We start from the raw sequence: 15,392 nt of genomic DNA, 5'->3' as shown, positions 1-15,392 counted from the left end.
CAAATATAAGATGACTGACTGGAGGCCAGAGAGGAGAGAGATTTGAAGACTCCGCACCCCTGGCTTTGAAGATGGGGGAGTGGTAACCATGAGCCAAGGAATGTAGGTAGGCACTAGAAGCTAGAAAAAGAAGGAAAGGGGTTCTCCTCTTGGGCCTCCAGAGAAGCACAACTCGGTCAACACTGTGATTTTAGCTTAGTAAGACCCATTTCACACTAGTAACTTACAGAACTGTAAGATTATAAACGTGGGTTGTTTTAAGACACGAAGTCTACTGTAATTTGTTAGTGCTGCAGTAGGCAACTACATACAGTTGTTCCATTCGATATGATTTCCTTATAGACAGCATGTTGTGGGATCCGTCCCTTTCTCTATTCTGCTTGTCTTTGTCTTTTAGTGGATATGATTAGACCATTTGCATTTAAATTAATTATTGATCTGTTAGGGCTCAAGTCTGCCATTTATTACTTTTTTTTTTGTCTTTCTCTCTCTGTTCCTTATTGTGTTGCTCTTCTATGCCTCTTGGGCATTACCTGGACATTTAAAAAAATTGATATTTCTTTATTTACAAGGCTTTGGAGCATATTGTCCCGCATAATTTTCTTCAGTGGTCACTCTTGACCTTACACAATACACACATAACTTGTCACAGTGTACTGGTATCAACATTTTACCACTGTTAGTGAAATATTGGAAGCTTACCTTGGTTTAGGTCCCTTTATTTTTTCCATGTTTTGTAAAAGTTTTTTGTTTTATTTTGTTTATATTTCTGCAGGGCCTATATGCAGCATTTTCTTTTTTAAAAATTTTATTAATTAATATATTTATCTACAGAATTATTCTTTGCAATGTTCCAAGATATAAGCAGCATTTTCAAAATTGTTCTCAGCTTCTTCTGATTTTTTATTATTTCTTAAAAGATTTTATTTATTTATTTGACAGAGAGATCACAAGTAGGCAGAGAGGCAGGCAGAGAGAGAGGGAAGCAGGCTCCTCGCTGAGCAGAGAGCCCGATTCAGGACTCAATCCCAGGATCCTGAGATCATGACCTGAGCCAAAGGCAGCAGCTTAACCCACTGAGCCACCCAGGCGCCCCTGATTCTTTATTTTTTTAAAGATTTATATATTTATTTATTTACTTATTTGAGAGAGAGCAGGAGCAAGCACAAGCACGGGGGAGGGGTAGGGGGAGAGGAAGAAGTAGGTTCCTGGCTAAGCAGAGAGCCCCCACATGGGGCTCAATCCCAGGACCTTGGGAACATGACCTGAGCTGAGGGCAGACACTTAACCAACTGAGCCACCCAGGTTCCCGCTTTTGATTCTTTATAATAGGCTTTTTTAAAAGAGCAGTTTTAGGTTCACAACAAAATGGAGCAGGAGGTACAAAGATTTCCCACATATACCCTGCCCAGCCTGCCACATTATCAACGTGCCCACCCGTCTTAATCACCCAGCATCTATAGTTCACGTTAGGGTTTGCTCTTGGTGTTGTGCATTCTAATGGGTTTGCACAAATGTGTTGTAACATGTATCCACCATTATGGTATCACACAGATAGTACATTCTCACAGACCTAAAAATCCTCTGTGCTCTGCCTATTCATCCTCCCTCCCGCCAACCTCTGGTAACCACTCATCTTTCTACTGTTTCCAGAGTTTTGCCTTTTCCAGAATATTGTTAATATTGTGCAGTCTGTAGCCTTTTTAGATTGGCTTCTTTCACTTGGTAGTATGCACCTACAATTCCTTCCAATCTTTTCATTACATGACTGCTCATTTCTTTTAGTGCCAAATCATAGTTGATTGTCTGGATGTACCACAGTTTATTTGTCTATTCATCCACTGAAGGACATCGTGGTCATTTCCAAGTTTTGGCAATTACAAATAAAGCTGCCATAAGCATCTGTGTGAAGGTTTTACATGTTTTCAACACCTGTGGGTAAATAGTGAGGAGGGTGATTGCTGGATTGTGTGGTAAAAGGATATTTAGTTTTGTGAGAAACCTTTAAACTGTCTTCCAAAGAAGCCATGTCGTTTCATGTTTCCATCAGCAATGAATAAGAGTTTCTGTAGCCCCCCATTTTCACCATCATTTGGTCTTGTCAGTGTTTTGAATTTTGGCCATTCTAATAGGTGTGCAGTGGTATCTTGTTTTAATCTGTATTTTTCTTAAGACATACGATGTGAAACAGTTTTTTGTGATTATTTGTCATCAATAGATCTTCTTTGGTGAAGTGTCTGTTAAAGTGTTTGGTCCATTTTTAGTTGTGTAACTTGTGTTCTTAATGTTGAATTTTAAGAGTTCTTTGTATACTTTGGTTAGCAGTCTTTTATCACATGTGTCTTGTGCAAGTATTTTCTTTCAGTCTGTGGCTTGTCTACTTATTCTCTTGGAAGTGTCTTTCACAGAGCAGAATTTTTTAAAAAAACTTATTTATTTGATGCAGAGAGAGAGATCACAAGAGAGGCAGGCAGAGGGAGAGGGGGAAACAGGCTCCCCACTGAGCAGAGAGCCCGATGCGGGGTTCAATCCCAGGACCCCGGGATTATGACCTGAGCAGAAGGCAGAGGCTCCACCCACTGAACCACCCAGGTGCCCCAGAGCAGAAATTTTTAATTTTAATGAAGCCCAGCTTATCAGTCCTTTCATGGGTCATGCTTCCTGTGTTGTATCTAAAAAGTCATCACCAAACCGAGGTCATCGAGATTTTCTCCTATGTTATCTTCTGGGAGTTTTATGGTTTTGCATTTTACATTTAGGTCTCTGATCCATTTTGAGTTAATTTTTGTAAAGGGTGTAAGAAGGCCTATGTCAATACATACATACTTTTTTTTTTTTTTTTTACATGTGGATATCTAGTTGTTCCAGCACCATTTCTAGACAACTCATCTTCATTTCCAAATTTATTCCTCCTGTGTCCCTCTGGTGGGAATAGCAGCACCTCTACCAAGTGGGAATTCAGTGAGTTCTCTCTCTCTCATTTTTTAAGATTTTACTTTTTTGTTTTAAAAAAACCAACCCCTCCAACCAGAGGGGCATTTATTTTGCCTCCCACACCAAAGGTTTTTTTAAAAATTTAGTTATTGGACAGACAGAGATCACAAGTAGGCAGAGAGACAGGCAGAGAGAGACAGGAGGAAGCAGGCTCCCCACTGAGCAGAGAGCCTGATGTGGGGCTCGATTCCAGAACCCTGGGATCATGACCCGAGTCGAAGGCAGAGGCTTAACCCACTGAGCCACGCAGGCGCCCCTAAGATTTTACTTTTAAAAGTAATCTCTGTGCCCAAGGTGGCACTTGAGCTCACAACTCCAAGAACAAGAGTAGCTTTCTCCATGGACCGAGTCAGCCAGGTGCCTCTCAGCATTATCTTTGATGCTGTCTTCTCCCTGCATCCGATGGATCACCAACCGTTTCAATCCCACCCTACAAGAACTCTGAAATCATTACTTCATCCTCATTGCAACTCTGTTTTTCAGGCCCCTGAATCCCTGTCATCTGGGAACCTGTGACAAACTCCTGTCTGGTCTACCTGTCTAGTCCCAGTGTCCTCTCTGTCCACCATTCCCGCTCCCACCGCAAAGTTCTTTCTGAAAAGCAAATCTGATAATCTCTCTGCTGCTTGCAACTGCTCACAAGCTCCGTATTTCATTGAAAAGACGAAATCCAGATCCCTTTTGCCGGATTAACAGGTTTATCCTGACTAAGTCCCAGCCACCAAGGTTCACATCCCTTTACTGCCAGTACATGTGAGCTGACCCCTTGAGGTAAAGGGACTATGTCCTGATCTCCCTCACCGAGATGAGTGCTGACTGCTGCTCACCCTGGTCACTGACTTCAAAGTATCTCTTAGTTTCTTGAAGACACAAGAAGGAGGTCAGAAGTCCGATCATGCCTCTGGGGGTTTAAGTGGAAATATCTGCAGGGGCACTTCCCACAGGAGGTTGTAAGGAAGGATCCATTCCCATGCCTTGTCCAGCTTCTCTTTGAGTTGGGTTGGAAGCCTTCTTCTGCCATTCTGTACTACCCTACACTTCCCTCCAGCACAGTACTGATGAGTTATTACCGTGATGATCTCTTTAGGAAACAGTAACAATACTCCTGAAGTTCATTGATTCTGGCCTTATTGTGATACACTGCACATGAAAATAAAATGAAGAAAAGTAACATATCAGACACCTGTGTACTCGGCACAGAGGTTAAATATATGTTAGTGATTTGCCATACTCGTTTCAGATTTCTCTTTTTTCTCTTATGAAATAAGAGTTTATGACATTACTGGAGCCCCACCCCTCCCAGACCTTTCTCCACCTTTCCTCCCTGAAGGTAAACACTAACCTGAAGTCAGGGAGGAAAAGTCTTTACTCTTCTGTCTCTCTCACTGAACAGTCGGTCAGCACCATAGGGTGGTTGGGGAAGACGGGTGTCCTTTGCTGTGGTCTCTCCATCACCTGCGCTTAGCACAGGACTTGTCACAAATATTCCTGGTAACACTAGCCTCAGTGGCCTCCCTGAACCCACCACCATCCAAAGGAGCTCTTTCTAGAGTCTTAGCTCCACTTGTTACTCTTACTGTAACGGGGATTTACTCCTTCTCAGAGAAGGACTGAGACGATTATTATGGGGGCAAAAAGGAACAGAGGACAGAGCATGAATTTTAGAATCACACTACTGGGTATGTGCCTTTGAGCAATTACTTAATCTCTCTGGGCGTTTAATTTCCTCTTTTGGAAAAATGAGGCTAATAATACTCATCTAGCAGGGGTTTGTGAGGATTCAATAAAGTTAACGAATGTGAATCTTCCCTTGATGGTGGAATAGGTGCTCAATAAATGTTGCCATTGCCATAAAAACAATAAAGTGTTTCATCTTTCTGTTTTTCTTTCTCAGATTTTTCCCCTCGCAGGCTTTTTATTTTCTTGTCCCCACTTCCCCGTTCTGTTCCTTCTCTCATTCCATTTCCTCAGCCAGGAAGAAAGCTCCGCTGTGCACTGCCTGTCTGTAGCCCACATATCCTTAAGGTTCAGCTCCAACCAGTTCTGAATATTCCAGCTTTCTTGTCCCCTTTTCTTCTTTAAACGTGAGCATTGATCACTTAACCTCTGTGACAAACTCTCTAGTATGTGGCATTTTTGCGGGAGTGTTCTTTCCCATTCTCTTTGTAATTTTCTCAGAGGCCAAGACCGAGTCTTGTATTTCTCTGTTATTTTCCATGCTTCTCAGCCCTAACACAGGACGTAGGATGACTTGGAGTCAGGCTGCCTGAGTTCAAATCCTTCTTCTGCTACTTGCTCTGTGATCTGGATCAAGTAACTTCATTTTTCTGGACCTCAGTTTTCTTAGTATAAGTTGGGAGTAATAATAATCCTTCTACCCCAAGATTCTTGGTGTAATCACATCTTCAAAGCCCCTTTTGCCATGTAAAAGAATATATTTAAATGTTCTGGGAATGAGGTTGTAAACCTCTAGTGGAGGGGCATTTATTCTGCCTCCCACACCAATATAGTAAAACATTCATTCATTCAACAAACATTTATCTATCACCTAGTGTATGCCAGAACTTTTTTAGGCCCTGGGGTTGCAAATACAAATAAAAATAATTTCTGGTGGATGGACAGTATCTAATTCACTGGAGAAACTTTGTTGGCTGTGGACCTATCTTATGATAGTACTTCCTGAAATGTGGAGGGGGAAAGGAGAATATCTCATATTTAACAGTTACTTAAAACTTGGTGCCACTTTGATTAGTGGAGGGGCAGAAAGTGGACCCAGTACAACACTCAATAGATTAAAAACACCCTAGGTATGTGTGTGTGAATATGTGTTCATGAGGTTGAGGTATGCCTGAAATTGCTCTCCCAATGAGAAACCAACAGAAATTACATACACAATTTTAAAGTGAGAAAGAGAATGTGGAAGGGCAATATTTTCTTTTATTTTCTATTTATCCCCCATGTGGTATGTGTGGATTGTAAGGATCAGGGAGAAGGGTTTTTCACTTGGGCACGATCTACCCAATAGAGCAGGCTCATTTCATTTACCTTCTCACCCATCAAAAAAACACCCTAATTTTTTTTTTCACACTCACGCTTTCAATTATTGATTGTGAGGTTGATCCAAGGGCATTATCACACTCTATTCACAAGAATAGAAAATGGGAGAATAGGGACACCTGGGTGGCTCCATGGGTTAAGCCTCTGCCTTCGGCTCAGGTCATGATCCTGGGGTCCCGGGATCGAGTCATGCATCGGGCTCTCTGCTCAGCAGGGAGGCTGCTTCCCTTCCTCTCTCTCTGCCTGCCTCTCTGCCTGCTTGTGATCTCTCTCTGTCAAATAAATAAATAAAAATCTTTGTTAAAAAAAAAAAAAAGAAAATGGGAGAATAAACACAGGAATGGGAAGCACCTGCCAGAATTCTTAGAGATATGGGCTGTGGTTGGCAAAGCAACATGCTAGAAAAGAGAATGAACCAAAAGTAATATTTTCAAATGACAAGTCAATCATGTCTTTATTTCTAGTCCCTTGTCAGAAATGAATAAAAAATGTCCATCTCTAGACCCTGTATTTCCTATTGAATAATTCTTTCTGACTCCTTTGCATACAGAATTGCCCTCCAAACTTCATTTCTCCTGCATGGTCTTCCCCTTACATGACTGCCAAGAAGTGGGCTACTGAAGGACAGAAGCCAGAGAGGTTTCTTTCTTTCCCAAGACTTGGCAATGGGTCACGTGTTTTCATTGGTTGGGGGCTGGGCATGTTTGGATTTTGTCTTCCTTATCTCTGAAAGGACCAGAAATGACTGGAGTGGCCTTCTTAAAATGCAGGAAGTCCACTCAGGGATGCTTTTGTTTATTCATTATTTTAAAAGGTGAGACTTTTGTGAGTTACTTGGGTTTGTCGTGACCACACAGCTCACTTTGTGAAGGGGATGCTGACGTTCTCTCATTCCACAAATACTAACCGGGGTTCCTGCTGTGTGAAAGTCAGGTGCAGGAGGGCAGGAAGTAGGGAGGACATGGACATCTACTGAGCTTCAGTATATGCATACACTGTGACCTTTTATGCTTAGATAATGTGCCTAAGAAGCAGAAGTTATTATGCTCAGAGATTTGCAGTGTGGCAGATCGGTTTTTACTTTCGTGTTAGCTCCCATCATCTGTCTATGGGACTGTGTCAGGAAGGACAGTGAACTGAGCTCACACACGATGGGAAAGCATGGGGAGATTGAAAAATGATGTCTGCTCTGCATGTGGGAGGGGACACTGGTGACATATATGAATGTAAACTTTCATTTACTCATTAAACATTTACTGATCAACAACTGTGTACTAAGCACCATGGAGGCATATGTGGATATAAATGCGGTATAAGGCAATATGTGGCAAATGCCAATAGATGCCCACACACACACACACACACACACACACACACACACACAGTGACACAGAAATGTAGGGAAGTTGCTCTAGAATGGTCTCATCGGGGAATAGCTTTTCCATGAATGGAGCCTTCTGTATCAGTCAAAGTTTTATCAGAGAAGTAGAACCACTGTCAGTGTTATGGAATATGGGATGTATGATAACAACGAGACATGACATCATTGTGGGAGGGTCTGGGGAAGTAAGATCCAGAAAAGGGAGCTGGAGGATCAGAAATAAAATTACCAGCCCTCCTGAAACACTGGCACTGATGGATTGGTAGAGCTTGCAAGGAAAACCTGGTAAGGCAGGTGAGTCTAGGTGCTGGGATGGCACTACCAGGGGGAGTGCCGCAGAAGCTTATGGAACATTGTTGACTCTGTATCTGGTGGGGGGCTGGGGCAGTGGGTGGTCGTCAGGGTCAGCAGCTAGAACAAGAGCTGGTCCCAGAGCAGGGAGAAGCTAGGACACATTTGAACCTGTTTGTGCCTCTGCTTTTGTCTCCCATCACATCTAATCAAGACTTCAGCCTTCTAGAGCTCTTGCAAATTTGTCTTATGGTCAATTCTAATGTGCAATCATCCAGAAAAGAGATCATGAGAAATGTCGTTCCAACTTAGCCACGTTGACCCAGTTCAAAACGTGATACCTCAAAAAGTGACACAAATCCACCTAAGAGAAGTGAGCAGAGCATCTGGGAAGTTTTGTGGGCAAGGCTTGGTGGTGGGAATGAGTAAGTTAGTGTTTAGGAAACCATGAGTAGATGCACCTGGGTATAGTGAAGGGCTTATGCTAGAAGATAGGGAAGATAAGGTTAGAAACAAAGACTGGAAGCATTAGTTAGTGCATTAATTAGCCTATTCAATCAAGTTGAGGATAAAACATCTGTGGAAGGAAAACTGCAAAGGGCAAAGGGTGATCTTGGAAGTCTTTCTTTAGGCTGCGATTCCAAGGTTCAGGTTGGTGTGTGAGCTAGATTCCAATCTGCAAGTCAAAACCCAGTGATATTTGGGTAGTTCTGAGCATTGTGAGCTGGGTGCTTTTTTTTTTTTTTTTTTTTTAAACAACTAACCCCTGAATTTATTACCGGATAATGTGGATATCCTGTCATTTCTGCTAAATAAGCAATGTAATGAGATCCCATGGCATGGTATGTGTGTGTCATGTGTGAGAAAGAACACCTAGTCTTCACAGAGTCAAACTGAACTAAAATCAAACACCATATCTGACCCTCGCAGGGTGTGCCATGAAGTCAGAAGCATTTCCTTCTTTCCATTTCTATTTTACCACTTGCTGTTATCCCAGATCCTTATTGAAGTGCTTCTATCAAGTTGGCAGACGGTACTCTTTTTCTTTTTTTAAAGATTTTACTTGGGGTGCCTGGGTGGTTCAGTCGGTTAAGTGTCTGCCTTCAGCTCAGGTCATGACCCCAGGGTCCTGGGATCAAGCCGCACATCGGGCTCCCTGCTCAGCAGGAAGCCTGCGTCTCCCTTTCCCACTCCCCCTGCTTGTGTTCCCTTTATCGCTGTGTCTCTCTGTGTCAAATAAATAAATAAAATCTTTAAGAAAAAAGATTTTACTTATGTATCTGTATCTATATGTATGTATTTGAGAGAGATAGTGAGTGAGAGAGAGAGAGTGCACGAGCAGAGGGAGAGGGAGAAGCAGGCTTCCCACTGAGCAGGGAGCCTGATGCAGGGCTCCATCCCAGGACTCTGCGGTTATGACCTGAGCTGAAGGCAGACACCTAACCAACTGAGCCACCCAGGCGCCCTCAGACTGTACTCCTTGATACAGAGCTCATTATCCTCACTTTGTGGTATCTAGTAATAGATTTCTACATTTATTTGATAGGTTACCAAGCCGTTTTGCATTTGACCCTCATAACAGCTTAGTGAGGTAGCCAAGGCTGCTTACTCCTTTTTCCATTGTACAGCAGACAAACTGAGGTCTAGAGAGTTGAAGAGACTTGCCCAGCTAGTTAATGCCAGAACCAAGACTAGTCCCCAGATTTTTCTGCTTGGCCACATAAGTAATGTCAGTCCTGGGAAGGAGAACACCATTGTTGTGAGTCAGAATTTTTTTTTTTTTTTTTACTTTTTAATTATATTTTCACATGTTGACACTCTGCTTTCCTTTGGACCATTCTAAATCAATTCTTGGATGGGGGCTATGTGAGGTTGTGCTGCCGAGGGGGAGTGGGTGGACAGGAATCCAAAGCACACGGGTCTATGGCCAATGGGCTGCTTTCTTTATAGCCCAGGCGATCCAAACCAAATGTGACAAATGGGCAGAATCTCATAAGTATTCCAGCTCTTCACTTCCCTAGTTTGATTACATTGTACCGGATGGCATTTGGAACCCGGTTCAGGGTGCATAGAGCTGAATTATGCAATTTGCCAATATGCAATTAACTGGAGTAGCAACACATTCAATCTAATGGGGGCCAGACAGAGACTGCATAATTCTTGGGAGCACAAGTTGATTATGCAGTTAAGTGATATGCACTTAAGAGAAGTGCACCACATCTATCTGATCCCATTTCTTCCAATAGATTCTTCATGGCACTTTACTCCAGCCTTTCTGCTTTTATGGTCCAACGTATTCTAACCTGTATCCACTTGAAATGAGAACCTTACAGTTCATATGTAGATTTGGGATTCATTTCTTTTAAAAATCTTAACTCTTGAATGCAAAAATGGATAGGCACATGAGAAAAGAAAGGAGGGAACTGGGGGGCTCCATGGGTTGGGGTCTTAAAGACACAGAACGATATCTGGATTGTATAATTTAGGATGCTTCATTTTCAGTTTCTTTTTTTTCCCCTTAGTTAGGAAGTTGTGTTTCAAATGCAAACGTGAGGTGCATGAGAAGATTTCTTTTTAAAAGCAATGGCCTTTGCAGTCGGTACTTTTTTTTTTTTAACTTGAAAATGGATATTGTAGAAAGGGGGCCCTTTTACGAGAAACTCCAATTAAATGACAGTTCATTGAGTGTAGCCAGTTTTAAGTTACTCTGATGATGATGGATCGTTAATTTAATTTGGCAGGTTTTACTGGTTTACTGTTATGCTTGCTGTATGCCCTGGATTGACCTAAATCCTTTGTGGGGAACCCCTAGAAGTATAAAATATGGTTGTCTGTCCTCAACCTCCTTAGCAGGTCACGAGTCATGCATACAAAGCAATTGAGGAACAATAAAACACAGCGTATGATTAGGTGTCCAATATGGTTGTTAAAGAGAGTAAAAGATGAAAGAAATCAGAGAGAAAATAAACTGGGCTGGAATTTCTCATCACTAGAGGGAGACAGAGGGAGAAGCAAGGGTCAGAGCTTCACATATATTAGGTCACATCAAAACCATTCTGTAAAGGTACTACTGTCCCGAATTTACCGATGAAGAAGCTGAGACTCAGGAAGGTTAAGGAACTTGTCCGTGATCCACAGGTAGCAGGAAACAAAGCGAGAATTTAGAAGCAAGTTTCCCCGTCCCCACACTTCCTCCTTGGAGGTGCTCAGCGGGGAGGCTGTGGCAGACGGGCTGTGGAGGGTTCAGACATCCCCTGGAAGAATTAACTGCAAGCTCATCACCATCTCTCCCCATTCGGGGTCCTTTGGTGTGGAAAGGGTTCAAGGAACAGGTTGGAGTCGTGGTCCTAGTTTTGAGAGAGTTCCTTCTTATCCCTTAAGCAGAAGAGATACACCTCACAGACAGAGCTTTTCCTGAGTTAAATACATTTCTGCCAGTGTAGAAAACCATATGAGATGACTGAGCAAAGAACTTCAGCATTTGCGACTTAGCACTTGGGCCTGTGGCAGTAGGCAAGGAAGAGAGAATAACAAAGGTTAAGTGTCATATTATCATCAGATCTCCTTTCCCTGAAAGAGAAGAAACTCATGGTGCAGGAGTGGGGAGCCGGGTGTGACTGGGCCCAGTGGGGACCACATGGGTCCCTATCTTTTAGGTTTGTATGGAAAACACTTCCGGGTTGTCTGCCACTCAGTAATTTACTCTTCACCTGTATTAGTTTTCACTGGTGTGTAACAAACTTAGTGACGTGAACAATATCCATTTGTGATCTCGCAGTTTCTAAGGTATGGACTCCATGCATAGGGTAGATGTTGCCCTTGCTCGGAATCTCACAAGACTGCCATGAAGATGTCTTCTAGGGCTGCATAAGTCTATGACTTTGTCAAAAGTCATGGATACATACCATTAAAATGAAGGCCTTTTACTCTAGGTAAGCTCTACCTCCATAAAGTTGAGTCAGAGAAATAAAAATTGAGAGAAACTGACAATTTGGATAACTCACTCTTCACAGTCCCTGACAATGTGATTTTGCCTTTAGCACTCATCATCAGAGAAACAATTCCTTTGTGGCACAGATATTCCAGTAAGAGGTATTTGCCACTCTTTGGAGTGAGGAGGAGTTGGGGTGTAGAGTGTGGGGTTTCATGGTTTGGGAAGGAGAACATCTGTTGTCTCCCACCAGCCTTGTTCCTTTGTTCCCCGAGGGTCTGGGGTGTGTTCTATTACTTCATTAAGCCTTCTCAAGTTCCGCCCATCTTCTTTTATCCCCCACTTTCCACTCTCCTTTTCTTCCTTTCTTTGTATTTCTTTGCCTGCCAAGTTCTGTGAGGTTCTGAATCACAGAGAAACAGATCACTTCACATTAATCTGAAAAGCCAGGTTCAAACAGGAAAAATAAGCAGGAAGTTTTCAGACAATTGTCTTGAGATAATCCAAGACAAAGTTTTGCTTTTTACCATGTTCTTATAATAATCTGCGTTTCTTGGCCCGAATAATTAAGGCTAATTCTTCATTACTCTCTTCGTCTGTGCCAGTGGAGAAACATGGTGAGCTCCCGGGTGTCTGGAATCTGTAAATGAGGAAAACTATTATAGAAATAGTTTGGAATCAGTTGAATTAAACACATTTTAGCAAGAAATAATTAAAAATTATCATGGTAAAAGGCCCAGAAATATCCATGTTACCTCTTTGGTGAGTATCTTTCTCTTTTATTTTTCACATTTTTATTTCTTATATTTTAAACATCAGTATGTACTGTTCTGTAACTTGCTTTTTCCAATTACCAATATGCTCAGAAATGTTTCATGTCTATATGTATGTTAATGTGAATCATATAAAATTTCTATTTCTGTAGATCTAAACAGAAAAGAATTTTTTAAAAAGATCTTATTTGTTTAATTGATGGAGAGAGAGACACAGCAAGAGAGGGAGCACAAGCAGGGGGAGTGGGAGAGGGAGAAGCAGGCTTCTGGCCGAGCAGGGAACCCCACGTGGGGCTCTATCCCAGGACCCTGTGATCATAACCTGAGCCGAAGGCAGATGCTTAACAACTGAGCCATCCAGGCACCCCAAACAAGAAAGAATTGTTAACCAAATAAATCGATTCCAGTATTTTAATGGCTACATAGTATTGCATTATATGGTTATACAATAATGTAAAAAAAAAATAATTCCCCTATTGATGGACATTTAGGTTGTTTCCATTTTATTTTGCCAATACGGACAGAATTGTAATGCATACATACACACTACACATTTTTTATATCTATCTCTGTATATATCTTTGCACATAAGTTTATATATGTCTTTATGTATATACACACATATATCTTCATTATGTCTATATCTTTGTGTGCATATACCATACCATGTATAAAATCTTTGTGTGTATCAGTTTTTCCTGTAGAATAGATTGGATAGATTTCTAGATTTTGGTCAAAGGGTTCGCACCTTTAATTATTGCCAAAATGTCCTCAAAATGACTGTAACAATTACTTTCCTCAGATTGTCCTTTTCTCCATATATTCTCAGTAATCTGATGGGTGAACTGGTTTTTAAAGCATTTTGAAACTATTTTATTCTGCAAAAGCTGTAAGAAAGACCTACCAGGCACCCAGTGCTGCTAGGCCTGAGAAGTGAATATGTGAGTCGTCTATATGGTCATTGCCTCACAGCGTGTGTGTTCCAACTGGCAAAACAAGACTAGAGCCCACACGCATACACACTCACATGTGCACTTGAACACGCGGTAGCCATGACATCAATGTCATACTCACCAATCATCTTTATCAAGATGCACTGAAAATACACCCACTGCCTGCTCTGAGGGTCATCCGAGTCTGACAGAACTAGTGTCATTCTAGTTCCTCCCTTTACAGTCTGCATGACCCTGAGTTTCTTTGTAAAATGGACAGAATAATGATAATCTCCTCAGAGGGTTTCTGGAAGCTAAAATAGAGTGCCACGTGCAGTGCCCAGCCCTTCGTAAGGACTCTGTGAGTATTAGCTACCGCCATTTGCCTTCCTTTCGAATGCCTACCAGCTTCTCATGCCTGTTATTGTCCCTCTATAGTATGACACAAAAAAATATTTCTTTTTTTTTTTAAATTTTTTAAAAGATTTTATTTATTTATTTGTCAGAGAGAGAGCGAGCGAGAGCGAGCACAGGCAGAGTGGAAGGCAGAGTCAGAGGGAAAAGCAGGCTCCCCGCGGAGCAAGGAGCCCGATGTGGGACTCGATCCCAGGATGCTGGGATCATGACCTGAGCCGAAGGCAGCTGCTTAACCAACTGAGCCACCCAGGCGTCCCCAAAAAAATATTTCTTACAGGGTGTGCCAGGCCTTGAGGAGACAGAGACTGTCGCTCCCCTCATTCTGAACATTATCTCTCTCTTAGTACAACCTGGTTGCTGAGGTTTCTGCTCTAGAGTTATTTTATTCTAAGAACTCAACATTGCCTGCTCCCTCAATGGAGGGACTTCTCATTGCTGTTTTACAAAACACTGATCCTTGATTGAAGAAGGGCCATTTCGATGACCACCAGTGTATTTTAGAAAGAAGGTAAGGGGGCAACATAGTAGATACATTTAACCAAAATAGAATGGTGCAAAGGGAGGCTATGGAGATGTTTGCTCATAACAGACATCTTTTCTGCATTTATTATTAATGTTTCAGAAAATACTGTTTTCTTCCAGGTATGTAAATTTCGTGTTCATTGGGGTGGCATAAGCAGGTGGGTGGAAAAGTGCCTGGTCCATTATGCATGACCACGAAAATACGGTAGTCCATAAACACACAGCTTCCTCCACTACACTTAGAAAATCCGTTCCAATTACCTGCCTGTTCCCTGCTCAGGAGGCTGCAGCAACGGCTGCTCAGTGGAAAGTACGAGAAAAGAGCAGAGAAATGTGAACACTTGGGAATCTAACAAGAGGGCACTCTCCCTACAGGAAACTCATTTGGAGGGAGGCATTTTCATCAGCGGCTCAGGATACCCTGATAACATGGACAGATGTGGACTGATAAATTGCAGGGAGGGGCTAAAATGCTACATAATGGGGGCTGAAACCATTCCAGCTCAGTTGGACTTCAGGTTTTCTGTGTGGAGATTTCTTTGGTACCATGATCTGTAATCAGCAAAGGGTTCATGGGATACCTACAATAGGCTACCTATTCCCTCCGAGGGTGCTAACCCGGTTAGGATCATCGACCCCCTGATGGAAGTTCTAGTCCCACCTGATGCTTCAAGGTTAAGTCATATATTGTCCCCCAGATTGGATTCAGGCGAGCTCGCTGGATGTGTAGGGTGTGTGGGAAGTGACCAGGACGTTTTTCATTGTGTAGAGACCTTCAAGGGCTGGTAGCTGTGCTATGCTTAATCTCAGTCCTCATTTTCATCAGGAATATCCCATGTCCAGCAAAAAAATGGAGAGGGCGTAGGAATGAGAACTTTGATTTCTGGTTTTGACTCTCTTCTCAGGACACTGGTTGGAAGAGGCCTAATTATGCCACGGACATAAGAAAAACAGGGAAACAGATCCTTCTGAGCAGCATGTTTTAATATAATTGCCTCTTCCAGATTTTCTCAAGGAAAAAACATTTGCTTTTTGGCATTTGGTCTTAGTATTAGGACAGCTTACAGACTGTGGGCAAAGGCTTTGTGAAAACA

This window comes from Mustela lutreola, chromosome 10 (genome assembly GCF_030435805.1).
Source record: "Mustela lutreola isolate mMusLut2 chromosome 10, mMusLut2.pri, whole genome shotgun sequence".
Classification (NCBI taxonomy): Eukaryota; Metazoa; Chordata; class Mammalia; order Carnivora; family Mustelidae; genus Mustela; species Mustela lutreola.
The sequence above is the reverse complement of the archived record's forward strand: the minus strand, read 5'-3'. Positions refer to the sequence as shown.